The sequence below is a fragment of the Chiloscyllium plagiosum genome, unplaced genomic scaffold (assembly GCF_037043375.1).
Source record: "Chiloscyllium plagiosum isolate Xiang-an unplaced genomic scaffold, Cpla_swu_hap1 HiC_scaffold_7, whole genome shotgun sequence".
Lineage (NCBI taxonomy): Eukaryota > Metazoa > Chordata > Chondrichthyes > Orectolobiformes > Hemiscylliidae > Chiloscyllium > Chiloscyllium plagiosum.
The window spans coordinates 99664743-99684231 of record NW_028270145.1 but is presented as its reverse complement, the minus strand read 5'-3'; the positions used below and the strand labels follow the sequence as shown (position 1 = coordinate 99684231).

At 46.1% G+C, this 19489-nt stretch overlaps 1 pseudogene; it reads right to left on the bottom strand.

Moving 5' to 3' along the window:
* Positions 1 to 18285: 18285 nt before the first annotated feature.
* LOC122552064 (5S ribosomal RNA) lies at positions 18286 to 18404 on the bottom strand (annotated as a pseudogene).
* Between the last annotated feature and the right edge of the window lie 1085 nt (positions 18405 to 19489).

The window sequence follows — 19489 nt, the reverse complement described above, 5'->3', positions numbered from 1 at the left end:
ACCTAACCTACACAACCTTCCTCCAAAACCAGTCCCTCCATACTTGGTATCAATCCAATGAACTTTCTCTGGATTGCCTCCAATACCAATATTTCTTTCTTTAGAGAACAGGCCCAAAACCTTTTACAGTATTCTAGCTGTGTTCTGACTGGTGCTTTGTATAGTTTAAGCCAAGTGCTCCTACTTTTATACTCCATACAGACATGCAACATTGCGACCAAAATTCGAGGCAGCGCTGAGTATTACCCATACTGCATCTGCTGGCATTAGCTCACTCTCTGCATTCCATGACAAGAAACAACAGTACATTCAGCCCCAACAGCCAGTTACACGTAAAACAGTCACCGAAGGACATAAAGCAGCCCTCAGCCTGAGTTGCATTCATATAATGCATGAAGTACTGAAGGGAAATCGTTTTGCTTGTCTGCATAAATCAAAGGTGGAAGTGAAATTGCAATCCATTCTGTAATTATTCTTGGCTCCAGTCTGCTATTTTGACCCACCCATCAATTCACTTTGTCTGCACCACTGAACATTTGAGTTGTCAGGTAGCCAAAACTGGATCAAACCAGGAGAAAGCAAATAGAAAACAATGCTTTGAATTTAGTTTTATTGCAACTCAAGTTACTTTTGTGGAAATCGCATATTATGGCATCAATTTTTAATAAGGATATGAAGCATTGGTTTCATAATTTTCTGTAAATTCTATTGAATTATCTCCCGAATTGACTTTGAAGTCCTTTTATAGCAAAGAATGCATAAGTTCATAATTATCATATACTGAAAAAATTACATTGGCAAATACATGGTGTTGGTGCCACTTAAGATGTTTCACGGAACTTTCCATAATTTTTTGCTACATGAGTTAAAAATGTTTCAAATGTTAAAAGTCATGGAAATCTGTATTTAAATGTTTTCCTATGATTGATCAAAATCATAAAGGATCTAATCAGAGCAGATAGAGAGAAGCTCTTTCTAATGGCAGAAAGCTTGAGAACAAGAGGACACCAATGTGATTGCCAATGACACCCATATTCTAAGAATGATTAAAAAGAACTGAATTCTAAGTAACAATTCTACTAATTATATATTCAAGCAAAGCATATAGATTGCCTAAGTCACAATTGTATCAAATTAATGGTCAGCACTATATTAAATCCATGTTACCCAACATGTGGGCTGATTTTCCTGATGAAGGGCTCCCACCCGAAACGTCAATTCTCCTGCTCCTCGGATGCTGCCTGACCTGCTGTGTTTTTCCAGCAACACACTCTCGACTCTGATATCCAGTGTCTGCAAACCTCCCTTTCTCCTAATTGAAATGACTATACAGAGACCAGGAGCCCGTCACACGTGCACAGTACACCGGCTGTGGCCAACCAGCTCGGAGGCATTCCCTGAAGTGAGGAGACACTGAATCCCCTGTTTATTTCTTTTTTTTCCCCTCTCCCCACCCCAACAGCGGTAGTGTTTATTTTTCCCCAGCACCCATGTCGTTTGTGTGCAAGTGTAGGACACAGTGAAGGAAACAAGAGTGTAAATCTTTATTTATATTCCACCATCAGGAAGAAAGGAAATACCAGAGTGACCAGTGACAACCAGTGTCCTTCTCAACAAAGGGCAATGCTGCATGATCAAAAAGTGAAGGGGGGGCAGGGATTAAATCAAAATAGAGTTTGAGGGGGAAATAAAACACTTCACTCCCTGCGGCATCCCTGAACAGCTCGAGGGTGCTGGTGGACACATATGCTCCTTCTTCAAGGACACCTGGGCTCAAACATAACCATGGAAGAGGGGCAGACAATTAGCCATAACGACCCTCTCCACAGCCCGCTGCCTGGACCTGTTTATGGCCAGTTTGGCCAGGCCCAGGAGCAGACACATGAGTAGATCCTCTGACCTACACTCCCCCTCCGCACCGGACACCCAAAGATCAGGAGCGTGGGGCTAAAGTGCAACCAAAAGCGGAGAAGAAAGTTTTTAATAAAATCAAAAAGGGAATATAAATGCCCACACCCAATATCCTTTGTTTATTTTTTTCTCTTTTTTATTTTCCCCAGCACCCATTTTGTGTAGGACACAGTGAAGAACAAGAAGTGTGTAAATCTTTATTTATATTCCACCAACAGGAAGAAAGGAAACAACAGAGTGACCAGTGACAAGCAGAGTCCTTCTCAACAAAGGGCAATGCTGTATGATCAAAAATGTGAAGGGGAGGGCAGGGATTAAATCCAAATAGAGTTGGAGGGGGAAATAAAACACTCCACTTCCTGCGGTGCTCACTTCCCCATGAACAACTCAAGGGTGTTGGTGGACACTATATGCTCTTTCTCCAGGGACACCCGGGCTCAAACATAACCATAGAGGAGGGGAAGGCACGCTGTTTGGACTTGCTTATGGCCAGTTCCATGAAAGAACAGAAAATCCTCAGAAATGCAGGTTAATTAAGGAATACCAGCATGTCTATGTTATGGGAAAACAATATTTAAATAACATGCATCGGTTCTTTGAAAAGAAAACACAATTGTTGATGTGGGCAGTCATGTTGATGTGGTATACGTAGAGTTTCAAAGGCATTGAATACAATGCCAGACAACAAAAATTTTGAGCAAAGTCATATCTTTTGCAATGAAAAAAGCAATAACAACATGGAAACAGATTTGCCTGAGTGACAGAAAACAGATGTTCTTCCAGATTGTAGAAGCTTGCAGCAGAGTTCCCAAAGACTTAGATTCTCTACAATGTGGAAACAGGCCATTCGGCCCAACAAGTCCACATCAACCCTCCGAAGAGTAACCCACTCAGACCCATTCCACTCCCCTATATTTACTAATGCACCTAACACAATGGGCAATTTAGCATGGCCAATTCATCTAACCTGCACATCTTTGGATTGTGGGAAGAAACTGGAGCACCCAGAGGAAACCCATGCAGACACAGGGAGAATGTACTAACTCCACACAGACAGTCACCCGAGGTGGGAATCGAGCGCGGGTCCCTGGCACTGTGAGGCTACAGTCCTCTGATCTACCCACGCCCTTCCACACCGGGTACCCCAAGATTAGGAACGTGGGGCTGAAATGCAACCAAAAATAAAGGAGAAGGTGGTTAAGAAAATCAAAAAGGGGGCGTAAACACTCACACCCAATATCCCCTGTTTACATTTTTTTTCTTTTTTGTAACCTTCTTGTTATTTTTCTCCTGGGAAGACACCAACAGAATCAGTCTTCTCTCCTCTCCTCTTTAATACAGGAAAAATAGAGCAGAGCCCTTCACTCACACTGATCCAGCTCACTCAGAGGCAACTTTCGGAATCAATAGAACCTCTGGCACTCCTGTTTTTCTTCTTGTGGTAGTGCTTATATTTTCAGGAACGTGGGGCTGAAATGCAACCAAAAATAGAAAAGAAGGTTTTTAAGAAAATCAAAAAGGGGGTGTAAGCACCCACACCCAATATCTGCTGTTTACATGTCAGCTAGGATTCCTTGATTGGCCCAAGTTAACAACACCAATATGAATCGGGTAGTCAATAAGATCCACCTGATTTCAATCACTAAACTAATAAACCAAAGTACTTCAAATATGCAGTATTATGTTCACATAACAACATTCATTAATATTATCTATTGCTCAAAAGAGACATGACTTTTGATTTGCATCCATCAGCACTGGAATGAAACTTTGAAAGGGAATATTGATTTACGCAGAACTAGAAGTTGATCTTGTTGGCGTGCAGATGCAGGTGTTAACTATCAATTCTAGCTAACTAATTAGGCTGAGATCAGGCAAGTAGATTCTCATTAGTTTGGGTATTCTAACAGGGATTGGCAGTCTCTGAGGAAAGGTCACTGGAATCGCATTGTTAACTTTGATTTCTCCTCATAAATGCTGCCATACCAGCTGAGATTTATCAGCAACTTCTGTTTTTGTTTTTGACCAATCTTGAAATGGTTTCTGGCAGAATTCCTCACATAAATCTAGATTATTCAGTAAATTGGTGCATAATTTGATACATCCTTTTGAAGTTTGACTTCTTGAGTCCCAGTCCTCATGCCTGCAGGACAAAAGCCTCCACTTCATGTTTTTTTAAGCAATATTTCAGTTCTGTGTGACAAACCATTATTAATATTGTTCATTTTGCATAATCTGAATTTCTCAACTATAGTATGAATATTACTTTTCTTTTAAAATATTTCACATAAAGCTGCCTAACTTAGTACAGTTACATTTTTTTCAGAGCTTGCAGTCTCGTAATTGAAAATGTGAATAAAAGATTTATTTCTTTCTTAGTCATATGAGCTGACATTGGTTTTTTTCTCCCTCCTGCAAAATACATCTTGAGTTATTTTTGTGCAGGATCTTGCATACAACTTGAGACTTTAATGTTATTTGCTGATCATAATTTTCCATTTTTACAACTCTGCACATCTAAAGGTCACAACGTCGTTTTAATTCTGCATGTAGTGTAACATCAAAATTTAAACAATTAGTCTGATCTTGAGCTATTAGCAACAAAGGACTTTAACAGTTACCCATTAATCTGTGTTAATTGTTTGATTAAGAGCATGACATAACTTTAGTAACCTAACATCTATTGTGAATATTTCTGAAGCAAATCACTTTCCACATTGAGCTAAAGAGTGCCCATTATAATTACAAAACCTGCCAAAATATGAAAATTATTTCACTGCTAAGTGATATGATATTGAGAAGATTTGCGACTGAAGATTATGTTTGCAGAAATAATCTTTAATAGGTATTTTATTCAAGAGAATGCATTGAGGTGCTGCATTATTAAGGAATTTTTTTTGTTCATGACTGTTCAACATGTCATGTGAAAAATAATTTTAGCTAGTTTCAGTTCTCCCAAAGAGCATGAGGAGATAAGAATTAAGTTAATTGGTATCATGCATAGAGAGAAAGTTTGGTGTGCATTCACTTTACTTGGCTGTCTCCTGGATGTCTTATGAGTACAGGGTGAAAGTGAGGACTGCAGATGCTGGAGATCAGAGTCGAGATTAGAGTGGTGTTGGAAAAGCACAGCAGGTCAAGTAGCATCCGAGGAGCAGGAAAATCGATATTTCTTGCAAAAGCCCTTCATCAGGAATGTCTTATGAATTCAGTTGAGGAGGTTGGATTTATATGCATTAGAGTTTAGAGAGTTGAAATTATTGAAACATATATGATTCTGAGCTGGAGGAATCCTTACGGTGTAATGGCAGTGTCCTATCTTTGAGCCAGAGCCCAAGTTCAAGTTCAATTTCCACAAGAGTTGTGCCTGAACAGGTTGATCAAAAAGTATAAGTTTCTGAAAGAGTTTAACAAGTTTGTTTCTATTCCCCCATGAGAGAATGTAGAACTGAGGTATAGTTTAAAATGAAGATATCACCTATTTGATATGATAATGAGGAGAATTATTTTCCTTCAGAGGTCATCAGCGTTGAGAATTCTCTTCTATTGCTGGTTGTATGACACTTTGATCTTCTACTGTAAATTCTGTGTCCTATGAACCTACCAGTTAGCAATGTGATGAAGGAACAACACTCCAAAAGCTTATACTTCCAAATAAACCAGTTGGATTGTAACCTGGATTGTGTGATTGTTAACTTCTTTTATAGCTTGCATCAGAAGGCGGATCATGAATGTATTCAAGATTGATTTATGTAGATTGTAGATCATAAAGGAGTTAAGAATTATGGAAGACTGGCAGGAAAGTGGATTGAAGTATCAGTGAGTCATAAGCTTTGAAACAAAATTGCTTACATCTTATTTTGTGAGGTTAATACTCTTAGTGTACTTTAGGGTGTTATTAATGCTTGCAGTGCACTAAAGTTGATTTTGTAAGGTAAGTTCTTAAATGTTTTTGCAATCCTCTTGATATGTAACACATGATATATTCGAGAAAACATAGGAGCACTAAGCATTGCTGCCCTGACATTACCTTTGTGGCGATTATATTTTATAAGCTACAAACCAACCTTCATGAGCTAGCTGCATGTTCACCCGCTGCGATGGGCAGGTGAATGGCACACAATTGCTTTCAGATTTATCTTCTCAACATTCCCCAAAAGGGTGTCACACATAATAAATAGCAGGAAGATTTTTTTTATTCACTTGTGGGATGTGGGTATCGCTGGTTGGCTAGCATTTATTGTCCACCCCTAATTGCCCTTGGGAAGGTGGAGTTGAGCTGTCTTCTTGAACCGCTGCAGTCCCTGTGCTGTAGGTGGACCTGCAATGCTAATAAAGAGTAATCTGCCAATCCCAGATTGAAAATGAACAAGCCATCAGCTGCTATTTGCCAAAGCAAGTTCCAAAATGCTGCAGCAATTTCTAGGCTGATTTCATTCCTGAATGGTCTGGCAATAAATGTTAAGGTGACATGCTTCAGTTCCACATTCACTAAGCAATGAAATTAGTTTCCCTGTATCTATCTTGATAATTGCTCTTAATATTTCAAAAACTTTGATCAAGCCATACCTTAATCTTATAAATTCTATGGAATATTACCTTAAGTTTGTCTAATCTCACCTTGTAATTGATACGATGGTATCCAGCTTTAAACCTAATGATCCTGTAACACGGTGGTTCAGTGGTTAGCATTGCTGCCTCACAGCACCAGGGTCCCAGGTTTGATTCCAGCCTCGGGCAACTCTCTGTGTGGATTTTGTACATTCTCCACCGTGTCTGCATGGGTTTCCTTCAGGTGCTCTGGTTTCCTCCCACAGTCCAAAAACGTGCAGGTTAGGTGAATTGGCCATGCTAAATTGCCTGTAGTGTTATGTGTAGGGGAATGGGTCAGGGTGGGTTGCTCTTTGGCGGGTCGGTGTGGACTCGTTGGGCCAAAGAGCCTGTTTCCACACTGTAAGTAATCTAATCTAATCATTTTACACTGCATTCCTAAAAGCCAATACATCCTTCCAAAGTGGTGGAGTCCAGAATTGAGCGCAATATTTTGAATGCCTTTTTCATTATAATTTCAAACCACTTGGATTTTAGTCCTTGACATAGTATTATGTTAGACATTTTGATTTTTTTTTTGAACCTGTGCATGATATTTTGACAATATAACTTAATAGACTCCTAAATCTCTTTGAATCTCCACTACTCTAGCTTATCGCTATTTATCAATTACTCGAGTCTATCCCTTTAATCCAAAGCGAATGCACTCATACTTGCTTATTATGAAACCCATTTGTCACAGTTGTGCCACTCACTTAAGCTATCAATTTTTTTTTGTAACTTAATGATTCCAACTACACTGCTTACAATGTTGTAAACATTATGTCATTAACAAGCGGAAAATGGGGCTCTCTATCTTGCCACACAAGTCATTTCTAACAAAGGTGATGCTTAATACTGAACTCTATGGAAGGCACGAGTCTCAGCGTGCTGATTAAAGGTCCTGTGCAGAATCTCTGACCACTCCTGCTGAGCGGTTGTGTATAACGTATTCACGTGGAAGTAACTTTGAACTTTGGTCACCTGACCTTGAATCACTGGCTATCACCTGCATCCAACTTTTACTGCTAGCTCCAAGTGCTGTGCTCTGTGCACCATCTCAGCTGATGGGCAAAACATAGTGAGAGAGAAATGATGAACATGACACCATCTGGGTGGATGCCTTCCTTTACAAAGATAATGGCAGGCACAGAAGGATATCAAACAACAGGTGATAAAATGATCATCATGTTCTTGATCACTGGTGTATTTCAACTATCTATTTCTGTTGTAAATACATTCAATGATGTGGCCTCCACAGATTTCCACACATTCACCACCTTCTGGCTAAAGAAATTCCTCCCCATTGCAGTCCGAAAGAAGCTTGCTCTCAAGCTTTCTGCCATTCAATAGGATCATGGCTGATCTGATTCTAGCCTCAACGTTACATTCATGCAAAACCCCAATAATCTTTCCACACAAACAAAACAGTAATTGCTGGAAAAGCTCAGCAGGTCTGGCTGCATCTGTGGAGAGAAATCAGATTTAACATTTTGGATCCTGTGACCTTTCCTCAGAACTGATGATAGCTATAAAAAAGTTGTTCTTTTTATGCAGAGGATAAGGTTGTGGGAGTAATGAGGGAGGGGGTAATGAGTAAAAGATAGCCTAAAGAGAGAGAGAAGAACAGTTGGACAGACAAAGGAGTGGATAACAGTTAGCCTGGGAGAATGAATAGCTACTAATGGTAACAATTAGTGGCTAATGATGGGTAGTGTATAATAGCAGACCATGTGATAACAAGACCTGGTGGAAGAAGGTCCCAAGTCCTAAAATTGTTGCACTTGATATTGAGTCCAGAAGGCTGCAGGGTCCCGAAGTGGAAAATGAGGTGCTGTTCTTCTAACATTGCAGCAAGCCTGAGACGGAGATGTTGGCCAGGGAACAGAGTGGTGGGTTAAAGCAGCAGACAACTGGAAGCTCAGGGTCTTTTTTGCAGACAGAATGTAATTGTCCTGCAAAGCAGTCATCCAGTCTATGCTTCAGTTCCCTAATGTAGAGGAGACCACATTGAGAGCAGTGAATGCAGTAGACCAGATTGAGTGAAGTGCAGGTAAAGTGCTGCTTCACCTGGAAGGTGCATTTGAGCCCTTGAATATTGCAGAGGGAGGAAGTAAACAAGCAAGTGTTACACTTCTGCAGTTGCAGCAGAAGATGGCAGTGAGACTGTCAGGAGGTGTTGGGAATGAAGGAGGAGTGGACCAAGGTGTCCCAGAGGAACAGACCTTGCAGAGGGAGGAGAAGGGAATATGTGTCTGCTCGTGGCATCATGCTGGAGGTGATGCAAGTGGCAGCTAATGATCCTCTGTATGTGGATGCTGGTAGAATGGTAAGTGAGGACAATAGACCCTATTGCCATTGTAGGCAAATAGAGAGGTGTGTGTGTGGGCGGGGGGGGGGGGGGGGGGGGGGTTAAGGTCTGAAGTACAGGAGATGGGTTGGACAATAATCTTTCATCTGTTTGGAATCAAAAACATATCTACCTCTGCCTCAAAAATATTAAAAGATGATACAGACACTGCCTTTTGAGGAAGGGAATTCCAAAGATTCACAACACTGAGAGTGTTTCCTCATCTCATTCTTAAATGGGCATCCTCTTATTTTTAAACTATAATTCCTAGTTCTAGATTCTCTCACAAGATCCTTTCAACATCTACCTAGTCAAGTCCCCTCAAGCTCTTACATGTTTCAATTTAGTCATGTCTGACTCTTCTAAATTCCAAAGGATACAGGGCTAGACTGACTAGCCTTACCTCATAAGGCAAGCCATTCAATCTAGGCATCTCTGATCTGCTTCCAATACATTAACATCCATCTATATGGTGACCAGTACAGTACATCGTATTGCAGATGTGGTCTCCCCAGTGCCCTGTATAACTGAAAACCCTGAGGAAGTCCGATGGAAAGACCAACAAAGTCAGTCCTGGATTTCTGATCCAAGCTATCGGAAGCACTCACAAAATACATGGTGTTTGATATTGCTGTTAACTACAGCAAACATCTGTCAATGAAAACCTGGATGAAAGCCCAATTCTGGAGGAAATTGTGATCAAACAAATGAAGAGTGACTAATGCCCCAGAATTGATGGAGTTCACAAAAAGCCATGAAGCATTCTGGCCATCCCATTCACACCAAGCCTCACAACGTTTTTCATGAACTTCAGGGAGCAGGAAGGATTTCACAGGATATCCATGATGCCATTATCATCACCTTGGACAAATAAAATGGAGAAAAGTCAGGCTACATTACAGCTAATGCCAAATATGCTAGAAAAGAAAGAAAGACTTAGTATGGTAGAACAAGATCGCCCTCACGTTTCCCTTTAGCAAATCCATAAATCATACCACAAGGCAGCATTCATTCAATTTGTTGGAATGCTATGAAGCAGCTTAGAAAATACATCATTCCAAAAGAAATGATATTGATGTAGGGATTATACAGGAAAATATCATTCAAAAATAGAATCTGCGCTGAAAAATAACAGCACCCTACTGTGCTCCAAGCAAGACTTTCTTATTTGCTAAATTGAACAGAAGCTGCAGATGGAATGCATATATTTTAGATTTATGTTCTTTTCAACAAAACGAACAAGGAGAAATTTGTGTTGAAGAAGGGAAAAGTGCCTACATTAAGGCACAAATTGCTAATTATTTAGTCATTGTTAGAATGGTGTTTTTTAATTTTCATTGTCCAATTATGTTGTCACCTTTAACATTTTGGTCTTTCTCTTTATTATGGACTTCTGAACTTTTCTGTATTTTGTCCCCAAAGCTCTTGCCCGACTGTATTAAAATTAAGGCAATCTTCTCGAGGAGAGTGCACAGAATATTGAGACTGACTGTCACTTCCAGCCAGGAATCTCACCCGAGTGACCTCTGAAAAGGATGTCCAATGTTAGTTGTACTTCAAGCCAAATAGTTCAAAGGGATAATCACCAATCCCTTTCATTTATTTCTAGAATGCTGCACTATATGTTGCTACCTAAAACGCCCAATGTTACAGTGCAGGATCGGTACTGGGTCCACTACCTTTCGTCATTTCTATAAATGATTTGGATCTGAGCATAAGATGTATAGTTAGTAAGTTTGCAGATGACACCAAACTTGGAGGTGTAGTGGACAGCGAGAGAGGGTTACCTTGGTTTACAACGGGATCTTAATCAGATGGGCCAATGGTCTGAGGAGTGGCAGATAGAGTTTAGATAAATGCTGCATTTTGGGAAAGCAAATCTTAGCAGGACTTATATACGTAATGGTAAGGTCCAAGAGAGTGTTGTTTAACAAAAAGTCCTTGGAGTGCAGGTTCATAGCTCATTAAATGTAGAGTCACAAGTAGATGGGAGAGTGGAGAAGACGTTTGATATGCTTTCCTTTATAGGTCAGAGTATTGAGTACAGGAGTTGGGAGGTCATGTTGCAGCTGTACAGGACATTGGTTAGGCCACTGTTGAAATATTGTGTGCAATTCTGAACTCCTTCCTATTGGAGGGATGTTGTGAAACTTGAAAGAGTTCAGAAAAGACCTACAAGGATGTTCCCAGGGTTGGAGGATTTGAGCTGTAGGGAGAGGTTGAATAAGTTGGGGCTGTTTTCCCTGGAGTGTCGGAGGCTGAGGGGTGACCTTATAGAGGTTTATAAAATCATGAGGGGCATGGATAGGATAAATAGACAAGGTTTATTTCCCTGGGATGGGGGAGTCCAGAGCTAGAGAGCATTGGTTTAGGGTGAGAGGGGAAAGATATAAAAGAGACCTAAGGAACAACTTTTTCATGCAGAGGGTGGTGCATGTGTGGAATAAGCTGCAAGAGAAAGTGGTGGAGGCTGGTACAATTGCAACATTTAAAAGGCATTTGGATGTGTATATGAATAGGAAGGGTTTGGAGAGATATGGGCCGGGTGCTGGCAGGTGGGACTAGATTGGGTTGGGATATCTGGTTGGCATGGATGAGTTGGATCGAAAGGTCTGTTCTATGCTGTACATCTCTGTGACTCAATACCTCTATGGTCTCTATCTCTTTGTGCTCTAGGTACCTAATTAAGCAATGCAGCACAATTAACTTGACAGTGGCATTCAAAAGTATCAAAGAGACACCAAAACTAAATTATCTTCTTCAGGAGCAATACCTTCCAGTAGAGTTGTGAAAGTATAATTTTGACTTCAGACTAAAATACGTTATCAGCATAGCCATCTCTCATTTACTCTCATAAATAAAGAAAAGCTGACTCATGGTGGTAGAGTAGGACTTCTGAGCCCGGGGCTCGTCCGTACCGTCCACTTTCTACTTTTCGTGTCTCTGTTTTTATCTCTTTTTTTCCCCTTTTTCTTCTTTTTTTCCTTTTCTTTCTTTTTATTTCTCTTTTATTTTTGTTACTTGTTGTTGAAGAGTTTGCTTGCAGCGATAGCATCGGCTGTCATGAGCGAGACTGCGAGCAACGTGGACTTGTTGTGTTGGAGAATGGGTTCTCAGCGGCTTCTGCAATTTGAGGCGGTCCTAGTGCTGACTCATGGCTGTTGCTACAGCGAGGCAGTCCTAGTGCTGACTCATGGCTGTTGCTCCAGCGAGGCGGTCCTAGTGCTGACTCATGGCTGTTGCTCCAGCGAGGCGGTCCTAATGCTGACTCATGGGTGTTGCTGCATCAAGGCGGTCCTAGTGCTGACTCATGGCTGCTGCTGCAGCGAGGCGGTCCTAGTGCTAATTCATGGCTGTTGCTAAATTGAGGGGGTCCGAGTGCTGACTCATGGCTGCTGCTACATCGAGGGGGTCCGAGTGCTGACTCATGGCTGCTACTGCAACGAGGCGGTCCTAATGCTGACTCATGGCTGTTGCAACAGCGCAGCCGGTCCTAGTGCTGACTCATGGCTGCTGCTTCAGCGAGGCGGTCCTAGTGCTGACTCATAGTTGTTACTGCAGTGAGGGGGTCCTAGTGCTGACTCATGGCTGCTGCTTCAGCGAGGCGGTCCTAGTGCTGACTCATGGCTGTTGCTACGACGAGGGGGTCCTAGTGCTGACTCATGGCTGTTGCTGCAGCGAGGGGGTCCTAGTGCTGACTCATGGCTGTTGCTTCAGCGAGGCGGTCCTAGTGGTGACTCATGGCTGTTTTTGTACAGCAAGGCGGTCCTAGTGTTGACTCATGGCTATTGCTGCAGCGAGGGTGTCCGAGTGCTGACTCATGGCTGCTGCTTCAGCGAGGAGGTCCTGGTGCTGACTCATGTCTGTTGCTACAGCGAGGCTGTCCGAGTGCTGACTCATGGCTGTTGCTACAGCGAGGCGGTCCTAGTGCTGACTCACGGCTGTTGTTACAGCGCAGCAGTCCGAGTGCTGACTCATGGCTGCTGCAGTGAGGCGGTCCTAGTGCTGACTCATGGCTGCTTCAGCGAGGCGGTCCTAGTGCTGACTCATGGCTGTTGCTACACCGAGGCGGTCCTAGTGCTGACTCATGGCTGTTGCTGCAGCGTGGCGGTCCTAGTGCTGACTCATGGCTGTTGCTGCAGCGTGGCGGTCCTAGTGCTGACTCATGGCTGCTACAGCGAGGCGGTCCTAGTGCTGACTCATGGCTGTTGCTACACCGAGGCGGTCCTAGTGCTGACTCATGGCTGCTGCAGTGAGGCGGTCCTAGTGCTGACTCATGGCTGCTACAGCGAGGCGGTCCTAGTGCTGACTCATGGCTGTTGCTGCAGCGAGGGGGTCCTAGTGCTGACTCATGGCTGTTGCTACAGCGAGTCGGTCCTAGTGCTGACTCATGGTTCCTGCTGCAGCGAAGCGGTCCTAGTGCTGACTTATGGCTGTTGTTACAGCGCAGCAGTCCGAGTGCTGACTCATGGCTGCTGCAGTGAGGTGGTCCTAGTGCTGACTCATGGCTGCTTCAGCGAGGCGGTCCTCGTGCTGACTCATGGCTGCTTCAGCGAGGCGGTCCTAGTGCTGACTCATGGATGCTGCAGCGAGGCGGTCCTAGTGCTGACTCATGGCTGTTGCTACAGCGGTGGGTCCTAATGCTGACTCATGGCGGTTGCTGCATCGAGGCGGTCCTAGTGCTGACTCATGGCTGTTGCTGCATCGAGGCGGTCCTAGTGCTGACTCATAGTTGTTGCTGCAGTAGGGGGTCCTAGTGCTGACTCATGGTTACTAAGGCATGACGGTCCTAGTGCAGAGTCATGGCTGCTGCTACAGCGAGGGGGTCCTAGTGCTGACTCATGGCTGTTTTTGTACAGCAAGGCGGTCCTAGTGCTGACTCATGGCTATTGCTGCAGCGAGGGCGTCCGAGTGCTGACTCATGGCTGCTGCTTCAGCGAGGAGGTCCTAGTGCTGACTCATGGCTGTTGCTACAGCGAGGTGGTTCTAGTGCTGACTCATGGCTGTTGCTACAGCGAGGCGGTCCGAGTGCTGACTCATGGCTGTTGCTACAGCGAGGCGGTCCGAGTGCTGACTCACGGCTGTTGCTACAGCGCAGCAGTCCGAGTGCTGAGTCATGGCTGCTGCAGTGAGGCGGTCCTAGTGCTGACTCATGGCTGTTGCTGCAGCGAGGGGGTCCTAGTGCTGACTCATGGCTGTTGCTACAGCGAGTCGGTCCTAGTGCTGACTCATGGCTGTTGCTACAGCGAGGCGGTCCTAGTGCTGACTCACGGCTGTTGCTACAGCGCAGCAGTCCGAGTGCTGAGTCATGGCTGCTGCAGTGAGGCGGTCCTAGTGCTGACTCATGGCTGTTGCTACAGCGAGGCGGTCCTAGTGCTGACTCATGGCTGTTGCTACAGCGCAGCAGTCCGAGTGCTGAGTCATGGCTGCTGCAGTGAGGCGGTCCTAGTGCTGACTCATGGCTGCTTCAGCGAGGCGGTCCTAGTGCTGACTCATGGCTGTTGCTACAGCGAGGCGGTCCTAGTGCTGACTCACGGCTGTTGCTACAGCGCAGCAGTCCGAGTGCTGAGTCATGGCTGCTGCAGTGAGGCGGTCCTAGTGCTGACTCATGGCTGCTTCAGCGAGGCGGTCCTAGTGCTGACTCATGGCTGTTGCTACACCGAGGCGGTCCTAGTGCTGACTCATGGCTGTTGCTGCAGCGAGGGGGTCCTAGTGCTGACTCATGGCTGTTGCTACAGCGAGTCGGTCCTAGTGCTGACTCATGGTTCCTGCTGCAGCGAAGCGGTCCTAGTGCTGACTCATGGCTGTTGTTACAGCGCAGCAGTCCGAGTGCTGACTCATGGCTGCTGCAGTGAGGTGGTCCTAGTGCTGACTCATGGCTGCTTCAGCGAGGCGGTCCTAGTGCTGACTCATGGCTGTTGCTACACCGAGGCGGTCCTAGTGCTGACTCTGGCTGTTGCTGCAGCGAGGGGGTCCTAGTGCTGACTCATGGCTGTTGCAACAGCGAGGCATTCCTCGTGCTGACTCATGGCTGTTGCTACAGCGAAGCGGTCCTGGTGCTGACTCATGGCTGTTGCTGCAGCGAAGCGGTCCTAGTGCTGACTCATGGCTGTTGCTGCAGCGAGGCGGTCCTAGTGCTGAGTCATGGCTGCTGCAGCGAGGCGGTCCTCGTGCTGACTCATGGCTGTTGCTACAGCGAGTCGGTCCTAGTGCTGACTCATGGTTCCTGCTGCAGCGAAGCGGTCCTAGTGCTGACTCATGGCTGTTGTTACAGCGCAGCAGTCCGAGTGCTGACTCATGGCTGCTGCAGTGAGGTGGTCCTAGTGCTGACTCATGGCTGCTTCAGCGAGGCGGTCCTAGTGCTGACTCATGGCTGCTGCTACAGCGAGGCGGTCCTAGTACTCACTCATGGCTGCTGCTACAGCGCGCGGGTCCTAGTGCTGACTCATGGCTGTTGCTGCAGCGAGGGGGTCCTAGTGCTGACTCATGGCTGTTGCTTCAGCGAGGCGGTCCTAGTGGTGACTCATGGCTGTTTTTGTACAGCAAGGCGGTCCTAGTGTTGACTCATGGCTATTGCTGCAGCGAGGGCGTCCGAGTGCTGACTCATGGCTGCTGCTTCAGCGAGGAGGTGCTGGTGCTGACTCATGTCTGTTGCTACAGCGAGGTGGTTCTAGTGCTGACTCATGGCTGTTGCTACAGCGAGGCGGTCCGAGTGCTGACTCATGGCTGTTGCTACAGCGAGGCGGTCCTAGTGCTGACTCACGGCTGTTGTTACAGCGCAGCAGTCCGAGTGCTGACTCATGGCTGCTGCAGTGAGGTGGTCCTAGTGCTGACTCATGGCTGCTTCAGCGAGGCGGTCCTAGTGCTGACTCATGGCTGTTGCTACAGCGCGCGGGTCCTAGTGCTGACTCATGGCTGTGACTGCAGCGAAGCTGTCCTAGTGCTGACTCATGGCTGCTGCCACAGCAAGGCGGTCCTAGTGCTGACTCATGTCTGCTGCTACAGCGAGGGGGTCCTAGTGCTGACTCATGGCTGCTGCTGCAATGAGGTGGTCCTAGTGCTGACTCATGTCTGCTGCTACAGCGAGGGGGCCCTAGTGCTGACTCATGGCTGTTGCTACAGCGAGGCGGTCCTCGTGCTGACTCATGGCTGCTTCAGCGAGGCGCTCCTAGTGCTGACTCATGGCTGCTTCAGCGAGGCGGTCCTAGTGCTGACTCATGGCTGTTGCTACAGCGCGTGGGTCCTAATGCTGACTCATTGCGGTTGCTGCATCGAGGCGGTCCTAGTGCTGACTCATGGCTGTTGCTGCATCGAGGCGGTCCTAGTGCTGACTCATGGTTGTTGCTGCAGTGAGGGGGTCCTAGTGCTGACTCATGGTTACTAAGGCATGACGGTCCTAGTGCAGAGTCATGGCTGCTGCTACAGCGAGGCGGTCCTAGTGCTGACTCATGGCTATTGCTGCAGCGAGGGCGTCCGAGTGCTGACTCATGGCTGCTGCTTCAGCGAGGCGGTCCTAGTGCTGACTCATGGCTGTTGCTACAGCGAGGCGGTCCGAGTGCTGACTCATGGCTGTTGCTACAGCGAGGCGGTCCTAGTGCTGACTCATGGCTGTTGCTACAGCGAGGCGGTCCGAGTGCTGACTCATGGCTGTTGCTACAGCGAGGCGGTCCTAGTGCTGACTCACGGCTGTTGCTACAGCGCAGCAGTCCGAGTGCTGACTCATGGCTGCTGCAGTGAGGCGGTCCTAGTGCTGACTCATGGCTGCTGCAGTGAGGCGGTCCTAGTGCTGACTCATGGCTGTTGCTGCAGCGAGGGGGTCCTAGTGCTGACTCATGGCTGTTGCTACAGCGAGTCGGTCCTAGTGCTGACTCATGGTTCCTGCTGCAGCGAGGCGGTCCTAGTGCTGACTCATGGCTGTTGCAACAGCGAGGCACTCCTCGTGCTGACTCATGGCTGTTGCTACAGCGAGGCGGTCCTAGTGCTGACTCACGGCTGTTGCTACAGCGAGGCAGTCCTCGTGCTGACTCATGGCTGTTGCAACAGCGAGGCAGTCCTCGTGCTGACTCATGGCTGTTGCTACAGCGAGGTGGTTCTAGTGCTGACTCATGGCTGTTGCTACAGCGCAGCAGTCCGAGTGCTGAGTCATGGCTGCTGCAGTGAGGCGGTCCTAGTGCTGACTCATGGCTGCTTCAGCGAGGCGGTCCTAGTGCTGACTCATGGCTGTTGCTGCAGCGAGGGGGTCCTAGTGCTGACTCATGGCTGTTGCTACAGCGAGTCGGTCCTAGTGCTGACTCATGGTTCCTGCTGCAGCGAAGCGGTCCTAGTGCTGACTCATGGCTGTTGCTGCAGCGAAGCGGTCCTAGTGCTGACTCATGGCTGTAGCTGCAACGAGGGGGTCCTAGTGCTGACTCATGGCTGTTGCTACAGCGAGTCGGTCCTAGTGCTGACTCATGGTTCCTGCTGCAGCGAAGCGGTCCTAGTGCTGACTCATGGCTGTTGCTGCAGCGAAGCGGTCCTAGTACTGACTCATGGCTGTTGCTGCAGCGAGGCGGTCCTACTGCTGACTCATGGCTGTTTTTGTACAGCGAGGCGGTCCTAGTGCTAATTCCTGGTTGCTATGCCGAGGCGGTCTTAGTGCTGATTTATGTCTATGGCTGCAGGAAGACCCTCCTATTGCTGACTCACGACTGCTGCGGCAAGGCAGTCCCTGTGCTGAATCTTGGCTGCTGCTGCTGGAAGGCGAGTTTTCAGTTCTGGAGAAATCTGCATCCAGCGCAGAATCATGGAGGCAGTAGAGAAGGTGTGTTTGGATCCAGTACGAGATGCAGTGGCACTGGTAGCAACTGGATGGGACGTGTGGGCCCAAAACTGACTCATATAGGCAATAGATTGAGTTTGGACCAGTGCAATACCTGGTCGCATTGGTGGCATCCACACTGGTGAGGTTCAGTGTAGACTCATAGTAGTGAGGGCATCATTGGAGGAGAGATGGTGGTGAACATTGGTGACTTTTTGTCCAATAGCGGAAGCGTGGCGAAGGGGGCCTGTGCCTCACCATAAGCACCATGGCCCATGGTGGAGAACTTGATAAGATGGACTGTAAAATTGAACACTTTTTTTTAGCTTAGATTCCCTACAGCGTTGAAATAGCCTATTTAGCCCAACAAGTGCACACTGACCCTTCGAAGAGTAACCCGCCCAAACCCATTTCTCTCTGACTAATACATCTAGCACTATGGGCAATTTAGCATGGCCAATTCACCTGACCTAGCACATCGTTAAATTGTGGGAGGAAACCAGAGCAACTGGAGGAAACTCACACAGACACGGGGAGAATGTGCAAACTCCACACGGTCGCCCAAGGTGCGATTCGAACCTATGTCCCTTGTGCTGTGAGGCTGCAGTGTTAGCAACTGAGCCACCATGCCATCCTTAGCCTACTGTACCTGATATTCCCAGGTAGTCTCCCATCCAAATACTAACCAGGCCTGAGTCTGCTTAGCTTCCAAGATCAGACAAGATTGGGTGTTTTTAGACTAGTATGGCTGTGTTTTAACACTTTTCTGTTTTAAGATGGCACCAGAGAGTGGTGACATTATTCAATACTTTTCATTGTATTTTATAACAAATTACAGGTGACAATAAATAAATCAAATGAAATCAAATCAAATCCAATATCACTCTTTTTTTTATTATTATAAACCAAAGATAACAATTACACCATACATATATGGACCTGCATCATATTATTGCTTGCTCACAGATTCCCATTCCATCTGTGAATTCTGCTTTCACTGCCAATGTTTTCTGATGATTTGGAGATGCCTGTGTTGGACTGGGGTGTACAAAGTTAAAAATCACACAACAGCAGATTATAGTCCAACAGGTTTAATTGGAAGTACACTAGCTTTCGGAGCGTCGCTCCTTCATCAGGTGGTAGTGGAGGGCTCAATCCTAACACACAGAATTTATAGCAAAAATATACAGTGTGATGTAACTGAAATTATTTATTGAAAAATACCTTGATTGGCTGTTGAGTCTTTCATCTGTTTGAATACCATGATAGTTTCACTTCTTTCATCACAAATCACAAAACCTTTATTTTAAAAGTTGCATTCTCAGGTTAGCTGTAACAATGGGTGATAGCTAGACAATATGTTGAAGGTGTTGGCCCCCTGTGTTCTCTGTCTATGCCATGATGTTTAGATTTATTCTAAGCTAAAAAGTGAGATAACAGAGTTTTACATGAATTCATACAGTTTTTGAGCAAAGTACAATGTAACTCTGCAAGTACAAATTCACCCCACAAAGATATGTGTGCATGTGGGTCTTTGTCTGTCTGTGTGTGTGTCTGTCTGTCTGGGTTGGGGGTTGTGAGTGTGAGAGAGAGTGTATGTGAGTGTGTAGTGAGTGTAGAATGTCTTAAGTTTGTGAGGGGGTGTATGTGTGAGTGTGGGAGTGTGTGTGCGTGTCTGGGGTGGGGGGGTTGTGAGTGTCTGTGAGAGAGTGTATAAATGTGTGCATGAGTGTAGAGTTGTCTAAGTCTATGAGAGGATGCAAAGAGCCCTCGGTGACCTCCTCCCAGGCCAGGCAAATGAACCTGGCATCGGAAGGAGTATATGTGTCGGAGGGCGGGGT